The following is a 20807-nucleotide window of genomic DNA, read 5'->3' as shown; positions in this document are numbered from 1 at the left end:
ATGTGGGTTTTAGGAAAGAAAACTGAAACTAAACAAATGCAAATTTAGGAAGGAGGGAGGTGTGTTATGCATTGATCACATGCAAAAAGTTAAATATTTAGCTTAAAATTATAAACTAATTTAGAGAGCCTGAAAAGAAACTGTGACTCGTGCCTTAATGTGGAAGTGGAACACAAGGGAAAATTAGTTTCTAGTGTGGAATATTTACAAACCACCTGATCACCCATTAGCTGCACCAGTTATACCAAAGAAAGAGCTTGTCTCCTTTTAGCATTACTTTTATCAGTTTATAAATTTAGACAATGACCTTAAATCAAGTAAGTTCCCATGTCATATCCAGTTCCCTTGACTCACACCAGCACAAATATTCCTAAACTGCTAGGGACTTATTCAGAAGGCTCAGAGAGGTGTAGTGGCTTGAAAGGTACTCTTTACAAAGTGTGTCTCCAGCAAAAATGTCCCACTAATTTAATTTTTTATTGAAGCTAAGAATAGTTTAGGTATAATCCTGTCTAGGGACAGGGATGAAGGAAAAAACATCTCCCAAGGCCCTATTTTTACCTATGACTCTATTATTAAAATGTCCAGGTTTTCCTGGAATTCAATATGCATATTAAGATGCAAAAAACCTGAAGCCTAAATGCTCATTTTACAGCAGCTCAGACTTTGAGGTGTTGTTCACTGAGGTCTCAGAGGAAAATGGCATAATGTACTAAAGCAGTTCAAGTACACGTTGTGCAGATTCAGGGTTAATAGAGAACTACACTGATTTATTTTAAGAAAAAATGAAAGAAAAATATGGTTAGGCTTTCCTATGACACCATAAGAAAAGTTCAAGATTTTTTTCCAGCTAAGGCATCCTTCTTCCAGTAATTCTGTTGGGGGAAATAAATGCAAGGGGTAATATATCAGAGGAAAAAATTCTGAGAAGTGTTGTGAAGTGTTCAACAAATTTGTTAGTGTCTTGTTTAAATTAGCAAGACTGTAGAGTCACTACTAAAATAACACAAAAAGAACCAAAAAGCTGCATCCCGGGACCCTGCTGACTTTCTGAGAGCAGTGTTGTGTTTTTGTTCTGCTCTGAACTGATGCAGCATTTAATTTTCTGCCACCAAATAAAACAAACCAAACAAACAAACAAAAAAAAACCTCCCCAAGTTAAGTAAGTCACAGTCAATCTGCTTTTGCAAGATTACAATCTTCAAAAACTCTCAGTCAGAGAGTGCTTCATAAGGTTAGAATAAATTAACACAGCCAGTATTTATGTAATTATTAGATTATAGATTGATAAGATTTGTGCTTGAAAGAGGAAGCAAGTCAGAGCATGCAAGTGGCTGCTGGAGCAGTAAATTTTCAGCAAACAGCCATGATATGCAGCAATATTCTGCTAAAGCCTTATGGTTCTTGAACCCCCAGAAGACAATGGGAAACAATATTTCACTGGCATTCATGCCTGTGCCATCCTATTGTCTTCAGATTTTCCCACAGACCATCAACAGAGCAAAAACCCTTAAAAGTTTCAAGGTTTTTCTCTTTTTCTTTTCCCCACTAGCCTACTAGAACAGTATAAAAATGTCCAAGGAAGGCCTTTAAACCTAAGGGAGGAGAAATCTTGGGAATAATTCTGAACTCCTCAAATGCACTGCCACTCTGAAAGCTTCTGCTTTTCTGGCTCACTGGAAGCTGAACAGCTGTACTCTGAGGGATAATTAGGCCATGGAAATAAATTGTGGAGGCCTCTGCATTCTCTGACCCTTTGATTAATTTGGGACATCTCAAGTCTTTATCTGAGCCTGAAATTTTAGATCTGAGTGTTTCATTTACTTAGTCCTTTCAGAGTGGTTACTGCTTTAAGCATAGGCAAGACAAGCTTAGCTCATGTTCATGAATATGAAATATCACCTCATCGTGCCTTCACTCACCACCTTTTAATTTGGCATATGACCTTTCTAATAATTTATAATTAGGAAATAGTATCCTAGATACCTGAAGCGATCAGGCTGCTCAACAATGGAAAAGAATTTGCTTGAGACTCTTTCTTTGGACTACAAATGCTGCTGATCACATGGCAACGAGTGTCTATACCTCTCATTTGATCTAAATTGAGTCAGGTTTGATACTAACTTGGAAAATAATTTTGGAGAAGTGATGGAGTTATGCTGTGAAAAGATTCATCCTAATCCACTGCTCGTAACAATTGGGTTTTTCAGGGCTGAACAGAGGCTGGTAGGATTGCTTCAGATTTAGAAAGTGCATATTACATGAAGTGAAATATTTTCATCCATTTCAAAAGTGTCAAACCTGAATTTTCCTCTTGAAGAGTCAATGGGATATTGCATGTAGGTATGAGGGGTAGCCTTACATTTTTATGCTGGAAACTCATTTGCTAAATCAAGGCTGGCAGTTACTTTACATTGGCAGAGGGAAATATTTTAAATTTTATAAAGTCACTGAAATTCCAGAAAACAATGTGGATAAATTCTGATGGTCACTACAAATTTTCAGGCAAAACTTATTTAAAAACAGCTAATTGGACTGACATATGGAGCTGACTTAGCTTTGAAAGCAGGGAGCTCATGGGATGGAGATTTGCTGCATTTTGGAGTCTTCTGCTCTATTCACTTAGTTAAGAATGGAAATGGGATTCAGCTGCTAAAGGAAAGTCCCCTCACACCATGTGGTACTGGCAGGACATCTTTGTCCTGAAGAGTGATCCTGCCCTTCTCCAACATGGATAAGAAGTCCAGGACAGTGATCCTGCTTCAGCAATCAGTTGAGGGAGACAAAAATAGCAGGACATATGTTCAGTGTATGACATTTGAGACTTTGAAAAGTCACTTGTCTTACTTCACACTTCACAGCCTGTAACTTATTTAAGAACTGCCTTCTGGCACCTCTTCTCTGCTTTGAAAAGGAACACTCCCTTCTGAGGGCAGGCACTGCTCACATCCTCTGTGCGCCTGGCTGAAATTCTGTCCTGCCTGGTAAACAATCTACAAAATTGAATTGTTCTCATGGGAAAAAGTCAAGCTGGACAGCTCTGTGACAGACTTCTGGAGGTTATGGGAAATCTAGGTTTTAATATGTTACTAAATTTTCAGCTTGTCCCTTTGCTGCTGCAGAGCTGACATAGTTCTATTGACTCCTGGAGAACAGAACTGATTGACATAGCTGAAATTCCTACCTTTAATTTTCCTTACACTGTAATCCCCTGCTTTAATGAGCTTTAAACCTGTCCTGTGGTTTTTAAACCAATGTAAGAACTTCTGTTTTGCTGTTTGCAATGAACAGAATCTGTATGTTTTAAACAGAATTTTCTGTTTCTTCTTTTAGACCTCTGTTGCTTCTTGAGTGAAATTTGCTCCTTACAGGAGGAGGAAAGAAATGTGGGAGCATAAAATAACCTGACTTTCATCAAGGCAGCTCTTTGCCTCCTGCATCTAAACAATAAATATATCCAAGTATCAAGCTCAGCTTGCCTTCTCTGGGTGCATTATGTAACATAGACTGTGTTGTGGTAGAAATTTGATTGCATTTTATTGTCTTGTGAAGTGGCTGGTTTTCAAGGGCTTTGTTTGTTTTAGCAGTAGATATTCTACTAATCAATTGTTCAACACCACTTGTACAGCTTTTCTAGGCTTTATTCTGTTGAATTTTAAATTCCTCTTCACTCACTGTTTTCATTGTAACACTTGGGTTTGCTGTTAGGACCATAAAATATACTTTGAAGCCTATAAAACAAGAAAATTCAGAAAGATTGAACTTCTGGGGAAAAATAACCATCAGAGAAATACTCCAGAAAGTTCAGAGATCAGTGAATGCACAGTGATGTTCTATTCACGTACTTCAGGTGGCAGTTCAAAGGTGAGCAAAAAGTGAACACATATGAAAAAGAATGGAGAGTAATCTAGATCCTTTGGCAGGGAGAGTTACTTGTTCAAAAGTGGTAGCAGAAATACAACAGAGTGCCAATTCATTACCCTTCTTTTCTGGAACCTGAAGATACAAGTCACTACCAGGATTAAAGCAGGCTGCGCTTTTCTCTCAGGCCAACTGTCTCTCACCAGGAAAGCAAGAAGGGCAGAAACTTGGAAAAAAAAAATAGAGTTTCTGATTGTAAGTGCCAATTGCTTTGATTTATCCCCACATTTCCATTTATTATTCTTTTTTCTCTTATATATACTTCTCTGGAAATTGTGTATTCACTTTGCTGATCTCTTAAAGATTTTTTTTAAATATAGGTTTTAAATTATCTCTTATTTCACACTATTCACTTACCCAAGGAACATTTTTATAGATATGAAGTTCAAATGTAGGAGAATCTAACCTACAAAAAGAAGATGCCAACAAATTAACACTGCAAGTCAGGCTTTTATATTGCAACCCTGGGTATATCAATATAATATAAACACTTGCTCCATAAATGACATTACAGTCATAGAATGAATAACCTAAATACTCTTTCCACCATCAAAATAATATCTTAGAGATGATCTGATCTTTGCTAAAATGAATTATGAAGCTTTGCTATTACTAATTATAAAATGTCATTAACTGTATTCTTTCAGGAAACAATGGTAAGTGTGCTTTAGGAATGAAAGTCTAATAGTAGTCACATGAAATCTAACTAAATCTAGGATATCTAAGTGAAATAGATTGATTCCTATCTTAAAAAAGAATTATGGCACCACTAGAAATTTGGTTTCTTAAATTAGTTTCAGATGCTTAAATTTCCTCCTTAGTTTCAGATGCTAACTACAAGGCAATAGAGAAAAAAAAAATCATATATCTAGAGGACCAACAGATTTCATTCAAAACCTGCGGAAGATAAGTAAACTATTTCACTGAAATGTATTGGCTTTGGGCAATGGCAGTTGGAAATTAATCTCTGTCACTCAATCTCAATACTGACTTTTTTTCTATATAGTACTTGAGAGCAAAAAAATTTTGTGGTTGTTCTAAATTCTCTGAAAAACAAATTACTGAGAAAGTCATTGGCAGTGTGATGGATGCTGTAAAATGAATGGGTTTGTGCTTAATATTCTTCAAGGCAATGTGTTTAAAACACACAGATTTCCAGAACGAAATTATTGTTCCGTCATGCTCAAATGCAACGCATGGTGGCAGAACTGTGAGGCTGCAGAGTCACTATGGGGTACGTCCTCCTGATTGTTCTAGGTGGTAATAAAGTAATTTCATGTCTAGATTTGCCAGAGAGCAGCTTGTTCCTAGTCATTGGCTCAGCTTGAATTTTGGTTACAGTAGGAGAATGCCAAACCAGGCAAAATGGGAAATTATTCCATCCTGAAATCAATGGCTTTCAGCTGCTGCATTTGCTCTGTATACAAGAGTGTGCAGACAGATTTTTGACATTTAAAAGACATTTCCTTTGTTGGCATATGCAGAAAAATGTATTTTAAAGGAGTATCAGTTGTGTCTCTTTGTAGATGATGCAGCCAAGTATTACAGGTAAAGTTTGATATGTTCTTCCAGTGCTTCCAGATCAGGTCAAAATTCCTCCTTCACAGATCATACTACTTATCAAAAAATAATCCTGTGATGTGCTTTCCAAAAGTTACAAAGAGTCATTAGTTTCCACAAAGCAGTGCTAACTTTTCAGCTTACTGGGTTCTGTGATGTGTGTCATACGTAACTGACACACAGCTATGGAAAAAATGTGCAAGTGGAACAATAAGTAAGTATAGACCTTCAATAGCTCACATTACATTGGCTGTTCATTTGCACTTGGATTTGCCAGGAACATTTTCTCAGAAAGTAAAGGCTCAATTTTTCAGTTTCAGCCAAACCCTTAATCATTTCTGTATATAATAGCTGGGGGGGAATAAGGATTTAACAATATTTGCATCAGCTAAGCATACAGAACTTTTACTTTCCTCCTGCCTTGGGTGCTTTTCCCTTAGACACTTAAAAGAAGGGGATCTGCTCCAGAAATTAGATCCCTGTGCCCTTTGCTAGACCAAAAGGCAAACACATGACAAGACATGTCCTTGTCCTGTGCTCTTGGAAAAGATTCCAGGTGCGCTTTTGTGTGTGTTGACTGTGTCAGCAGTTGTCTGCATTTTGGTTATATGAGATGAATGCAAGAACAACAGGGCAGAGAAAGAGAGCAGCAGGGATTAGTATGTCAGAAATGCTTCTGTGTCCTGATTCTGGCTGGCTGTGAGCATCTGAGTGACCTTTAGAAAAGAAAAAGGGTGAATAAGAAGACAGGGAACAGGTTCTGCCTGTCTGGAGGTAGGACAGTAGTTGGCCTCTATCCATCTGTAACTTTTTTTACTTTTTTTTTTTTACATTCTGCTTTTAAACATTTTTCAGTACCATAATATTTAGGATAATGTATCTGGCCTACTATTTCATGCAATTTAATATATCATTGGTGTTTGTCTAAATCAAATTTATCTGATAAAAACATAAAAAATTATGGTGTGTCTTTAAAAGTGTTGATTACAAAAAAAAAAGCTGGATGTTTGTGTGATTTTGAATGGAGATAGAGTAAAAATAGGCAAGTTGAGGTAAGAGCAAAAGGAAAACATTACATAAAATACATGTCAGGAAATGTAAATAGCTGGATGAGACACTCCAGACTGTTGCAGAGAAGTTGGGAAAGTCAGAGAGAGAGCACAGTAAACTGAAGAAGTACATTGTGTGAAGACAGGAATCATCTTGGGAATTACAAGCCAATGAGCTTACTTATCCAGAAATACACTGAGAAGATATGAATCAGTGTATAAAGGTCTAGGGAATAATAAAAACATTTAAAATGGCCAACATACTTACATCAAAGTAAAAAATCATACCTAGTGCTTTTCTTAGGCAGCATACCTGGTAAAGAAGACAGGAGAAAAATTGCCTGGATTTCAGCAAGAATTTTAACAGTTCTCTGTGAAATTTTCCTGATAAACTAGGGAGATAATTCTTCTTGAATTACAATACAACAAGGCAGAATTACATTTTATTGTGAAGCACATTTAAGTAAATTTTAAATCATTTTATGTCAGATTAGGGTACATCTCAGGTTTATGGAGATATATGGAAGATTTGGGAACAGTCAGATCAGTTGGATTGTTGCTAAATACTGTCATGACAAAGGAATGCTTTTCTGATGCATGATCAGTTATATGGAAAGTCAGAAATCAAAAGCAAATTGCTGTAAAATCAGGCAGATGAAACCCCTATAAGTTGTGTGCATATACATAATAAAATTATAATAAGGAAGGAAAATTTAAATAACTGCCTGGGAATTTTGCAGGCAGTAGTAAATATAAAAAAAAAAGGATTAAAAGTGTCAAAAGTGTTGGGTAAAGGCAGAAAACCTTCCTCATGTATTAAGTGTGTTGCTACATGGAAGTCATGAAGGGTTACAACACTTTGTTCTGGCAATGCCTTGTGTAGGTGCAGTGTCGAGCTTAAAACATTAAATAAAGGGCATGACATGGAGGAGGAGATTTGGGGATGGTTGTGTTAGAAGTGATTTGGTACATGCATTTCTGAAAGCATTGGGTTTTCCTTGCCCAGGCAAGAGAAAGCAGATTAAAGGAATAAGTTTCTCTGTGGCTCTGATGACTAGGGAACTGAGAAGTTTACTGCAGAGACAATAATTAGTTCTCCATTATCCAGGACAGGTAGGGACACAAGGAACTGGCAGAGCAGAAGGATATGGATAATTACATTATAGGCACAGAACACCCACACTTGATTGTGCAAGCCCTGCTTTGGCACTTCAATGCTTCCCAGACCTTATTTTACCAGACTTGCAAATTAGAGCAGTGGGAGGCACAGAGGAGAGATTCTCCAATTTTCCAGGCTTCTGGCTTGGGTGTTTATTAATTAATTAGTATTGCAATAATTGTAATTAGCATGATGGGAGAAGTTATTTGTCTGAATTTCTTATTATCAGAGGACCTTTCTTAAAAATAAGCAGTACTCATATAAGCATGTTTGTACCACACTGCTCTTCTGCTGAGGGCATAATGGATTCAGCATGATATAAAGCAGTTTATGTCCCTAGTCTCCAAATATAGAAACAGCTAAATGACAGAGTCTATCAACAACAACAACAAAATCTAGTTAATTGGTAAGAAATTTAGCAGCAGTCCCAAGACAATTTATGTCTAAATCCTAACAGAAACATTCTCAATAGTAAATTGTTCATTAACAATGAAGTTATATAAATGTGGTATGTTCCATCTCCATATTATACAGGACACATTATGTTATTAGACTGCTTTGTAATATTAAGTTGAATGTCTTCTCAAATTTAAAGTATCATCACCAGGAGGTTGGAACATCTGCTGTCAGCATTTTATCAAACAGTCAATTTATCAAACAAACTTGGAAATTTTTTCCTCCTTTTTCTCTTCTTGTGGCAGGGAAAACAGCCTATGACTGCACTGTTGATATTATCTAGTAAGATAGACAATATACCAGTGTGTGGAAGTTATTTTGGAGGGGAGGAACTAGGTAGGGAAAGAGTGAGAAGGACAAAAATTGAGAACTCCAGAGAAGAAGATGAATGAGGAATGATACAAAAGACTTCCAGCATATTTATTGAAAGGAATTAGAGAGGTTAATGAAGGACATTTGAGTATCCCCACTTTTGATTGAAATGGGGCTTCCCACTCCCAGGGGAACCATTCTTAGTCACAGTACACACACAACAGTTCTGCTTCTTCATTTCTATTTCATTTTTGGATCTTTCTTCTCTTCCCAGGTCATCATTTTTCCACATATGTTGTGCTTTACAAATGCATGCCTTCTAATTATTTTCTCTTTTTTTATTTTCTTCATTTTCTCTAATCCAAATCTCCTTCACCATGCCCTACCAAGCACAAGAAATCTCAGGCTTTACAATTTTAGGCACACATGAAGATGACTATTTAGTCTTTGTCAACATTGGTGTATATTTCTTTGTACTGAGTTATCCCAGCTCCGTGTAAAACATGACTGACAGGACAACAACATTGGGACAATACTATTTGCAACAACCCAATTTTAATCACTTAGATCCTTTGATTTTGTGCATAAGCTGCAAAGGCACTAAATTTAAATCCTTCTGAATATGATTTCTTTACAGAAAAAGAGTTACCCAGTGTGTCCTTCAAATGCAACCAAATTCTTCCACCTTAGCCGACTTCCAGATCACCAGAATTTATTTTTAGTGAAAGTATCACTTCTTGCCTCCTTTGCCCAAATGGCTGATGCCAGTAGCATTCCCATTTCTACTGGACATAGTAGCTTTGAAGATGAAAATCTGAAATTTTCCTTTAAAAGAGACTACAAGCAGAATATGCACACAAATAAAAAACTGAAATGGACTAATTTCTTAAACTACAATTTGGTTTCCTGGTCTGGAGTTTTCCACCGAAAGCAGTCCCTTCAAAAATTGGGAGTTTGGTGACAAGCTGTTGATAATTTTTGGTTTTTGTTTTTGGTTTTTTTTTTTTTTTTTTTTTTGTTTTGGTTTTGTTTTGTTTTTATTTTGTTTTTGTTTTGTTTTGATTTGATTTGATTTGTTTTTATTTGTTTTGTTTTGCCTTTTTTTTTTTGTCAGACAGGTTTTCAAAGCAGAAACTGAAAATTAAGTTCTGGTGATTAAGCGTTACTTGGCAATTCCTAAAACAAAGGTGGCATGTTGTTCACAGGCTGCATTTCCTTGCCTGTATTCCAGGCTCTGCTCCACTCACTTCTCTAAGAAACAGCGTCAAAGAACATGAACTGCATAAAGCAGAACTTGGAAAAATCTTAAATAAGGATGGATTTAAAATTTAATCAAACTCTCCTAGTAATCACCCATTGCTGACAGATCTACAGCCGGTGAAAGGTTTGTTTTATCTCTCTGCTAGTGCTGATTAGTCCTTTTTAAGCTCTTTCAAGCATTTTCATCAGCACCAAGCCACTATAGATTAAAACATTGCTGAATGTGAATTTGCTCCGGATTCATATATTCAGGACACCTCCATATTTAATTTAATTTAATCTTTGTTACAACAGTATGAATCATAGCCACTAAATTGTAAGTACTATATTACCAAACCAAGTCTAGTCTGATTGACCTTCAGAATCACAGATGCTCTCTCTTTTTGGGATAAATGCTAAATTAAAATTATTAAAAAGACCATTCCACTGTTATAAATTTTCAGCTGGCCACTCAGCTCAACACTGAACTTAGAGATGTAAGGTTTTCTAGTTCAGATAGCAGTTGGTTTGGTTAATTAACATACTTTCAAACACAGATTTGTTGTTTCAAATACAGATTTGCTAGCTCTGGTGTATTTATTCTACCCAATACAGATGGAGAAGTATTTCCTACATTTGCTGAATCTACCTTAAGAATGAGAGATCTGAACAAGCCAGGGGCTGACCTGAACATCTCAAACACTGGATGTTTCTAACTGAGAGTCAGTGTGCATATATTTCTAGGTGGTGAATTAAAGTTTGAAATGTTTATTCTCATTTATTTTATCAATACAGATGCTTCAAAACTGAGGCAATTTATTCATTTAAACTCAAAAACTTAGATGTAAAAAAAAAAATCAGTCTTTCAATTTTTTCTTACTTGCAAAGAAAAATAAAGTCAATGCATACCACTTACTCCTATTGAACATCTCTCCTGTGAAAAAAAGGATGAGAAAATTGCACTAATTCAACCTGAAAAAGAGAAGGCTCTGGAGAGACCTAATTGGGGCTTTTTTATGTATAAAGAGGACTAAAGAAGAAGAGACTTTTTACCACGATCTGAGGTGACAGGACAAGGGGTAGTGGATTAAAATTGAAAGAGGCTACATTTAGATCAGACATAAGGAAGATATTTTTCATTATGAAACATTGAAACAGGTTTTCCAGAGAAGTTGTGGATGATCTGGAAAATGTTCAAGGTCAGGTTGGATGAGGCTTTGAGTGATCTGACCTAGAGACAAAAGCAGGAAGGGATGGGGGTTTGGAACAAATGATCTCTGAATGTCCCTTCTAAAAAACCACATTCTATAACTTTATGATTCTGTGATCCTATCCCTAGTGACTCATGAAAATTCACATTTCAAGTACCTACTGCATATTATTTAGTTATTTTTACAGCATAACCCTTGCATTTATCCAGATTTAAGGAAATCAACATTTTTACAATGAAGTTAGTTGTAAAGCAGCAATGGATTTAACATTATTCTATGTGTTCCCAGAAGAACATTCTCTAATATTTAATGCTGTAACTATTTCAAAAACTCACATATTTTTTATATTCCTTCAGAAAAATGAGTGTTACATGCTAATAATTTCTGGGGAAAAGCTGTGAGCTCTTAGTATATATATCTAGGAGGCATTCTGAAGATTTGCAAAAAGCCCCAATATCTAAATCTTCAGTCCTGTTGAAGCAAGAAATTTCAGACAATGACATTTGGAGAACTAGCAGGGTTTTCTGGATATGCTGCTTTTGGCCATGTGAATCTCTCCATCCATGAGAAATTTGCTGGGTTGGACATGAATGTTTTACAGCAGCCTTAGACTGATAATGCTGCATTAGTTAAGTAACACTTGCACGGGATTATGAATTTTAGACCATGAATGAACCAAATTTTTTTTGTTCTTAACCAGATTGTAGCAGCTGGGGTCAACAGCACTGCTTGTTAACCAGCTGCCAGCACGATTACCTAGCTTGTGGTGTTCTGAGCAGTGGAGTAACAGACACTGTGCACATTGTAGTTTTGTAGAGGTGAAAAATCAGACCATTAACACATTTAAAAGGATGTGATTGCAAAGACATAAGCGACATAGCACTTCTTACCAAAAATTGGTATTTTCCTTATCTCCTATTTTCCTTCCTGTTTAGAAAGCAAGGCTTTCAGGGAAGAAATGTCTTCCTGAAATAATATGCATGATCTGTCTCCTCTCCAGAACATAATGGCACGTAGAATATTAGGCAGAAAATGTTAAAACAGTTTAGCAGCTCAGAAAGATTTGCCTCACTTATTAATACATAATCAAAATGGCCAACGCCACAGATGAGATCAAGTTTATGTGACCTTGCCAAGGAAAAGAAATCAGGTAAAACCTGGATCTACTAATTTGCTACAGGTCTACTCATTCAGTGAAGATTTAGTCATGAAGGCCTCAAAAATTTCAGTGCAGGGTTTCTAACAAACAGCTCAATCTCCATTTCTTCAAATTCTCCAAAACTGAAATACTGTCTCTGTTATCAGCTTCAAAAATACTAAATTGTTCAAAAATAATCAATCAGATATTTTAGAATACTGGCTTTATAAAAAAGTAAAATATGCAATAGTGTGCTATTCCTTTTGCTAAAGGAAGTCTGCCCTCTAAATTTTTGATGGTGCAGCTATTCAGGCAGCTGTCTGCTCCCCTCCTCCTCTTCTAGTAAGGCTCCAGTTACAAAACATGGATATCAAATCCCAGGGCTCCATTATCTATCTTGCTGGATGGCACAGGATCAAAGAAGATGGGTCTGACCCAGTGCTATGGGCTGTCATGTGTCCAGCTCTTCTTCCCTGGTTTCAGTCCTGCAGGACAAACCCTGAGGCTGCACCACACTGGTGTGCATTATTACTGGGAATACTTCCACCCCGATAGAATGGATAATTTGCCCAAACCTTTACCCACAATTTCAACAATATGGTTTTCTACATGTTGTTACCCATGTCTGCAACCATGACAGAAAATAAAATTAAATATTTGCTCCATTTGTTTCTGATCCTTTTAGTTACAGCTCTTAACCAAAGGCCGAACATTTTGTCCTGGATTTCCACAGCCTGAAGCTTTTAGCTGCAGGATTTCTCATTTGCTTCAGATCTCAGGCCCATATTTATCTTGCAGCCCTGAGAACCATATTCAAGCATGACAGGACCACCTTAGGTCTCAGAAATCTCGAGGCCTGTACAGAAGTTTTATAGGATATCCATATGTTAAAAACAAAGCCAGGTCTGTCAATGTGATGTGGCATTAGCCTTGAACTGCCCATCCAGATAAATTGCTTTAATTACCTCTGGTAACTGTGGCCTGAGAGACTTAAGCCTTTGTAACGATTCCTGCTGGATATTCAGGAATTAGCAGAGGCTGTGGATCATTCCAAAGGAGGGGCTTGCTTGCAGTCCCTGTGTTTCAGAGGCTAAAGAATTGAACAGTATGTAGAAACCTTCCCTTGCCAACTTGTTTTATCATGAGATAACAACCCTGGCCACATATAAGCTACTTGTAGAGATGCAGCATTAATGTGATGGCCAAGAAGCCAAACATGTAGGCAAGAAGTACTTCCTACAGTAAGAAGAAAATATTGGTAACAGTCAAGAGAAACCTGGCTAGGGTACAGCAGCTGAGACCAAACAACAATCTGCTGCATTTTCTAAGTGACTAGCAAATACATATAATTTGGGTTGAATAATTAATAACCTGGAATATGAATCGGTGCCAAAGAGGGTTTTTATGAAACAAGAATCATGCTGTTACAAGAAGCTGCACCCTTTTTTTTAAGCAGCTCTTTACAAGATTGAAAAGTTTGAGGTAGAAATGAAAAGCAGAAGTGGAAGCTGCCATTCTGCTAGAATAAATGAGAGTATTTTCACCATTTATTTATTGCAATAAAGTAAAAGATAAAAATCTCTATGTGCACTTAACATTCCTCTTACAATAATTTTTAACAATTCATTAGGACACAGTTCCTTTAACTGCTGCAGAAATGGCATAACCATTAATCAAGCAGAGTTACTTAAAGCACTTTACATGAAGTGATTTGTTTTTTATAAAGTAAAATTAATTTTCTTTTCTATTTCCTTTTAAATCAACATTATAATTAGACTGTAATTATAAAGGCCAAATTTTACTTTATGAATTACAGTGTGTGGGTGTATACAGACTATTTTATAATAGATGTATGTCTGTATATCCTTTATGTAAGTTATATTGCATATTATATAAGGTCATCCACTCAGAAAGTTAAGGAAAAGGTCTTTCAGGAGAACTTACTTTGCAAAGGAAGAGCAAATCACCACTGGGTGCCACTGTTCTTCCTTCTAGCCTGTCTTATCTATCACTGCAGAATGATTTTAGCAGTGAAGGCCATGATCCAGAGCCCATTCAGACAGTGATAATGCCCACAAAGACTTAGCAGGACGTGATGAGAATCTAAAAGAACTAGGCCCTCCAACAGAAATGTGCCTGTTGCACAAGGATTATAAAATATGGCAGCTGTTTGTGTAACAAAACCTCTCTGGAGTTTTATTCCACTGTTGTGCATGGTTTTTTGACAGCAGCAGCTTGCAGGAGATGAGTTAGTAAGCTGCTCCTGAATTAATGAGAAGGCAGGGATAAATCTCTCCTGCTCCCTTCAGCAGAATCATGGGCAGGCCCCACTCTTCAGACATCCAGTTCTGCACATCCAGAGAGGTGCTCACTTCAGAGCACCCATGAGGAGCTGCAATCCTGTTTTCCATCTCTTCTAAGCCACATAATTTGCTCTGCAGTACCGCTAACACCCCCGCTCAAGGAGGACTCACTGTGGCTGCACTTTAAGGATGCTGGCATTATTCTTCTCTTGGCTTCACTCTCCAATGGTAATACTGTTGATTTATGAAAGACTCAGAGTACTCAGATAAGCTATTTCCTGGCTCTGTGCCTTCTCTTTCTGTCTCTATAGAGCCCCAAGTTATGAAGAGAAAGGGAGAGCACTGCCCAAGCTTTTCAAGTCAGGTTAATGCTAAATGCCTTTGGCATTTGAGAGATCTTTTCTGAATCCAATATTATCAAATGGCACAACAAAGCTAGAAAGACAATGCTCAGAAGGATCTTAAGTAACTAAGGAATGTCAGGCTAGGCTTGTAAAGATTTTTATATGTTTCATAATCAAACAGCAGGAATTTTAAATGCTTGAAGGTCAGTGGGAGGTAGATACATCCAGAGCTTCCTGGGCATTGGTGGGTTCCGTACTGGAGGCTCCTGTGTTTAAAGGAATTACCCATCACAAGCTAAATACATAAATATCCATGACAAACAGGAAGGAGTCTTCTCTGTAGAATGGTATTCAGGAAAACCAATAAACTGAGTGGAAGTTTACTTAAATTCATCTTTGGGAAATGCTGATAAAAGCCCTCAACCCCTAAAAGTGTATATCTTAACCCACTGAAGCATAACTGTTTATAGAAAGCAAAGTATTATTCTTATAGACCAAGGGTTTGTTGTTTTTTTTTTATTGCTGGGCTACATTTCAGCACCTAACTGAATTTGCTCTGATTTGTACAAAAGGAATATCAATTGAAAGAGACACTTTCTGTATCCTCTGTCCTGTCTCCTTGAATCATAGAATTGTTAAGGCTGGAAACACCTCTAAGGTCAATGAGACCAACCATTAACACAGTGGTATTGAACTGTAGCACACAGATAAATCCATTCAATTCCATCCTTTTAAATATAATATAGTTTTGAACCAAGCTTTTAGTACACAAAATATGGTTTAGCATTTCAAGGATTAGACACAAAAAAAATATTTATGGATGTCATCTGTTAAAACGCGTCTCTGGGGAGTGATTGGAGTCTGAGTCTGATAAATATCTGCAGATGGGAATGTATTTTGGCTTTTCTGAAAATATCTTCCACATATTTGTTTCTGTGTTTCCCAAAGCAGGGCATCTCCTCAGTACTGTCCAGATCAAAAACAATTCAGATGTATTTCAATGCCTTCTTTTTCTTAGTCTTCATTTGTCCCATCATTAAGTCTATGGGAGCCAGGTCACTCCTTGCACTGTAGCCAGAAGCTGAAGGCTCAGCTGTATTTATTTCAAGCCTGATGTAATTAGCCTGATATAATTAATAAGAATCTTCATCTCTTCTCTTGAACACAATAGTAGATGCAGTTATGCAGAACTGATTCACATAAAATGTGGGGAGAAAGCAGCAACTGTAAAGCAAAAGAAAAAAAGAATGTATTGTTCTAGGTTGATAGAGGAGGGAAAAGGATGAAACTATACATAGTAAGGCTAACATAAGGTTAAATATTGCATAGGCTGTTAATTTTGTACAACTAAATTATACTAGTGAGAAGGAGAAAAAATATGTATTTTAAACAGCAGAACAAAGCTCCATTAAATATGATAATTCTGTACTTAAAATTTCCAAGTGTCACAGGATCAAAGAGTATTTTAAAAAAACCATAATAAATAATCTGCAACCTGAATTTCAGATACTCAGATCAATCACTTAATTTTATTTTAATGCATTGTGTCTGAATTTTCCTTCCGTTATGTAGATGGGCAAACTTTTGGTTAGGCAGAGTGGTTTGGGTGGTTTTTATTTAAAAATAAACCTGTGCGATATTCAATCTGAGAGGATATTTGTTGAGTATTAATGTATTCAAATATACATTTGCAGTTGGACTTGGATAGAACTGCCTGTCTTCGCCTTGCAATCCTTGGTGTCACTTGAACTGCTCATGTGACAGCACTCTAATATGAGAGGAGACAATAGGCATTGTTGGCCTCACATATTAATAAATAAGAGCCACAGTGTGTGCAAACAAAGGCTGCTTCCTGGAACACTGTGTCATGTGAGTCCCAGGGTCAATCCTGATGGCTTTGCTCTGCTGAGATCAATGGGCTCCATTCTCCTGGCATTAATTTTACACCGCTGCAGAGATGCTGCTGGTGCACGGTCCCAAATCCTGGCCTCAGCTCTGTGGGTGTCACTGAGATCAGAAGTGACCTACTGATCTGAGAGCCGTGTCCAGCATCAGCCCTGGGCTCCCTGACCAGGCTGGTGTGGGCAGGGAGAGCAGACCCACTGGGCAGCATGGCATGGCTGCAATTAGACAGTAAAATCTGTGTGAATCACCACAGACACGGTGACAGAGGAGCTCTGGAGGGCTATAAGCAAGTGTCCCATTTTTCTACTGAGCAGGGAATTAATGAAAATAATAAATACTATGTGACTCTCTCAGTGGGGATTACCACCCCTGTGCTTTTTCTCTAGATTAGTTAGATTAATTAGATTAGATTAAGTTACACTGAAGATGAGTGCTTGGCTTTTTTATTTTGTGTGCTTTTGAGTGTTCTTATTTCCAAAAGAGCTCCCTGGCTCTTTGGATTGCCAAGTAATAGATGGTACAATGTTATAATATAAAAAGAATACCAGAAACAGGATGGTTTTCTTAGAAACAACAGGCAAAACAGGCAACCTGAGGTTTGCACCCTTAACTGGTACTTGCCACTTTCTAAAAATTTCTGATATTTATTTTCTAGACTGCTAATGAATGCACATGAGCAGTACTCCTCAAAAAAAAGAAAAAAAAACAACAAAAAAACAAACCAAACAAAGAGAACCAAAATAACAACACCACAAAAAAGCCCCAAAAAACAAAAAAACCTCAAAACAAACAAACAAACAAACAAAATCTCAAAACAACACCAAGAAAAACAAAGTTAAAAGGAAGGTCTTTGATTGCATGCCTATTATGTAGGAAAACTATAAAGTGGTCAACCAGGTTTTTTTCTTTTTGGAGAGGTTGGAATAGATGATCTTTTAAGGTCCCTTCCAACTGAAATAGTTCTGAAAATGGGTGTTTGTTTTTAGGAGGAGTATGAGTGTGTGCATGATTCTACACCAAAACCAGGTTTTTAAAGTTTCAGTATTATTCTTTTCTCCATTGCTCATCCATGTATCCTGTTTTATCACTACCCCACAACTTCCTCACATTATTTCCATATGAATCTAATAAAGAGTGCAGCATTGCCTCAGGAGACATGTTCCACTTAAAATCAGTTTGGTGAGAAAAGTAGTCAGAGCCTCTAATCTTGATGGACAACCTGAGGAGAAAAACAAAGGGAATATCTCTTTGTGAGATTTTACCAGGAAGGAGGAAGCTTGGGATAAACCAAATCCTGGTCCTGAAATCCCCCTGGGGTTCTGCATTCATAAAACTCTGCCAAAATATATAGTACAGGTTGCAACTAAAATACACCATGCTTTGTAGATGGCTGGTACTGACTAACCAGTATGTGGTAATTAATTGATCTACAGTCTGCTCAATATTAATTAACATTAAAATTTTTGAGAATGTCCAGACAATCTAACCAAAAGTGGTGGGGTTTATTTTGTTGTTTTGTTTTGTTTCTTCAAATACATCACTAATAATTCAGCACTAGTTAGGGCAAGAAAATAAAATAGTAAGAGGAATGAGTTTTTACCAAGATTCCTATCTTTCTTCAGAGTACTAAATAACATGTGTTTCCATCATCTGCTTTGTCTCCAGCCTCTCCCTCTAATGGATCTGAGTAGACTGCTCAAGTTCCAAGAAATTCTGTTGCTCTTGAGAGCCTCAGAAAGTACACCCCAGAAGGTTTGTTTCCTTTTGGTCTTTGACCACTGTCAAACAGCTAAGATTAATGCTAGAAAGAGTTGCAACACAATCTTCCTTATCTCTGATTTTATCATGAATTTGGACCTGCCTCTTTGTCCATCAGTCTCCTGAAGACCCAAAAAAGACCCTGGCACAGAATAACAGATACAAGTTGTAATATATAAATATATATATGCAAATTTATGTAATTCATGAAAGGTTATCTATATGCCCATATACATTATCAGAATGATAGCCACAGTCCATATTTATCTAAGGCTGCTTGTCTATTGTCTTTTTCAATGCAACACCATATCCTTAGAAAGCTTTCAGTGTACCGCTGATACAAATATATACAAGCCCAAAGAAAAGGAGAAAACTGTATATTCACTAGTAACATGAGAACTGACTGATTTGTGAGGTGCCCAGTTGATTTTTCCTCTGACTTATGTTGACTCCTCTCTCTGTGTCAGTACAAACAATTATGAAGGTCATGGTCAACTCCACATTAACATTTGAGTAGAACCACTCTTCCCTCCTCTTTTGCTCCTCTGAGTTCATGGCATAATTATATTTTTTAAGAAAATAAAGACAACTCTAACCATGTCCTCCACATTTCAGGAGACTGTCTCTCCCAGAACCTCAGTAAGTGATTTTCAGGTGATTATGGAATCCACATAAATACAGACCAACCATATTTTTCATTAAATGCTGAAGGCCTAAGATATTGTGCCATATTCCATGGCTCTGTGTACAAAGATTACTGAGAATACCTAGGATACTTCATGAAATTGTGTAATGGCTCCAGAATCCTTGATATAAACAAAGATTAGTGCTTGGCTGTGGCAGTACCCTATTTAGGCCAGTGCCCATTTACACTGTTTTCCCTCTATTTCTTTGTGAGTTCAGGTCTACAAAAGCAAAACAGTATTTCAGCTGGTGCATTTCTAGGGGATTATTGCTCTTGACGGATGGTTAAACATCATTCAATGCATGCAATGATTGCCCAAATATGCATTGCCTATTGTGTTTTAGTGTTTAAATAGAGCAATGTGAGGATAAGTTTGTTTGAAGTAAGGTAGTCTTAGCAGCAGTGTTTATATGTGAAAGTGCATAAACATCATTATTTCTGTGGAGCCAGAAGTGGAATTCCTTCTCTAGAGCTGATTCTGCCTGAACACGTGCTTAAGTTTTGTGTCATATCCAGCTGATCACAGAATCAAGAAATTCTAATTATTAGTGACAGAGAAACCTATTAGGTAAGTCCCGTGGGGACCAGCAGCAGAACCACTGACAGTAATCTCTCATAATAAATGTAGTTATACAGCTAATGTAAGTAATTGGAACTTTCTATCTCTCTATCCAGTTAATTCTGCCTGAATGCAGGCTTACATTTTGTATTATACCCAAATGATCAGAGAATCACAAAATCAGAATTATTAGTGATAGAAAAACCCATTACGTAAATCTCCCAGGGAGCTGCATGGCATCATTGACACAGTAATCTCTCATGATAAATGCAGCTATACAGCTAATTTTAGCAACTGGGTCTTTCTTCAAGCAAATGTATTACTTCTGAAGCCATTTGTATCTGATGTCACTACAAGAGAATTGTTCTGCAGCACGGCTTCAGCTTTGTTAGTGAGGAAGGAACACGAACACTGGTACAGCAGTGCTGTATTTGGAGCAGAATATTGGCTTAAAGAGAATGGCAAAGATATAACAAATCAGCTTTTGTTCTTGTTGTTCCAGGCAGGATGTTTGCCTCTGCTAACTAATTACATAACCAATGGCTTTGCTTAGTCTTAAATGTCATGCTCTTGGTGGTGTGAATAGTGTACACAGCTACACTTGTGCCTTCAACACACAATACCTTTTGTCTTTCTTCCACTTTTCCTGTGGATTTTTAGGGTTGGGCAAATCATTTATATCATGGTCCACCTAAACTCTCCAAAGAGATGTGTAGGCTGTATCACCACTGGGAAATAATCACCGGTGAAATTACTACCAGTCAGTGTGTGTGTGCAGAAATCCAACCTGCAGCTAGAAAACCACACTTAAATCAGTGTGTGGGTGCCATGCACACACGGGTTGGCCCTGAGTATGATCAGTACAACCAGCAGCTTAGCTCAGGATTTCTCAACCTGGAAATCATTGTCTCATTCCACACATTTCTGCAGAATACGATGGGCTCGATGCCTTGCCAAGTCAGGAGACTAAAGAAGCAAGTGCTTCAGAGCAGGATGGCTCTGCTTTCAACACCCAGAGCTGTCTGAACCCCTGATGTGGAACTCCAGTTCCCCATGGCACAGTTAAATTCACGCCCTCATGGAATCCCATGAACAACAGGATTTTGCCTCTCTCAGGATAGACACAGGAAGGCATTCTACCTGCCTCAACAGCATTTTCCTACTCCTCTGGCTGAAAACTGGAGACAACCAAACAAAAGGCTAAAGCT

General features: G+C 37.3%; 1 long non-coding RNA gene across 7 annotated transcripts in view; it reads left to right on the top strand.

The window, feature by feature from the left end:
- Window positions 1–456: 456 nt before the first annotated feature.
- LOC146763572 (uncharacterized) overlaps window positions 457–20807 on the top strand; it is a 69006-nt gene continuing 48655 nt past the window's right edge. Inside the window, exons 1-3 of one of the 7 annotated variants that reach the window (XR_014951151.1) lie at window positions 497–2984; window positions 3334–4116; window positions 18263–18349. This is a non-coding gene — a long non-coding RNA (uncharacterized LOC146763572). Of the gene's footprint in view, window positions 2985–3333 lie in introns of all 7 variants that reach the window. The other 6 variants (XR_014951148.1, XR_014951146.1, XR_014951147.1 and 3 more) reach the window with 6 other exon arrangements.

Source organism: Lonchura striata, chromosome Z (genome assembly GCF_050655825.1).
Source record: "Lonchura striata isolate lonStrDom1 chromosome Z, ASM5065582v1, whole genome shotgun sequence".
Lineage (NCBI taxonomy): Eukaryota > Metazoa > Chordata > Aves > Passeriformes > Estrildidae > Lonchura > Lonchura striata.
The sequence above is the reverse complement of the archived record's forward strand: the minus strand, read 5'-3'. Positions and strand labels throughout refer to the sequence as shown.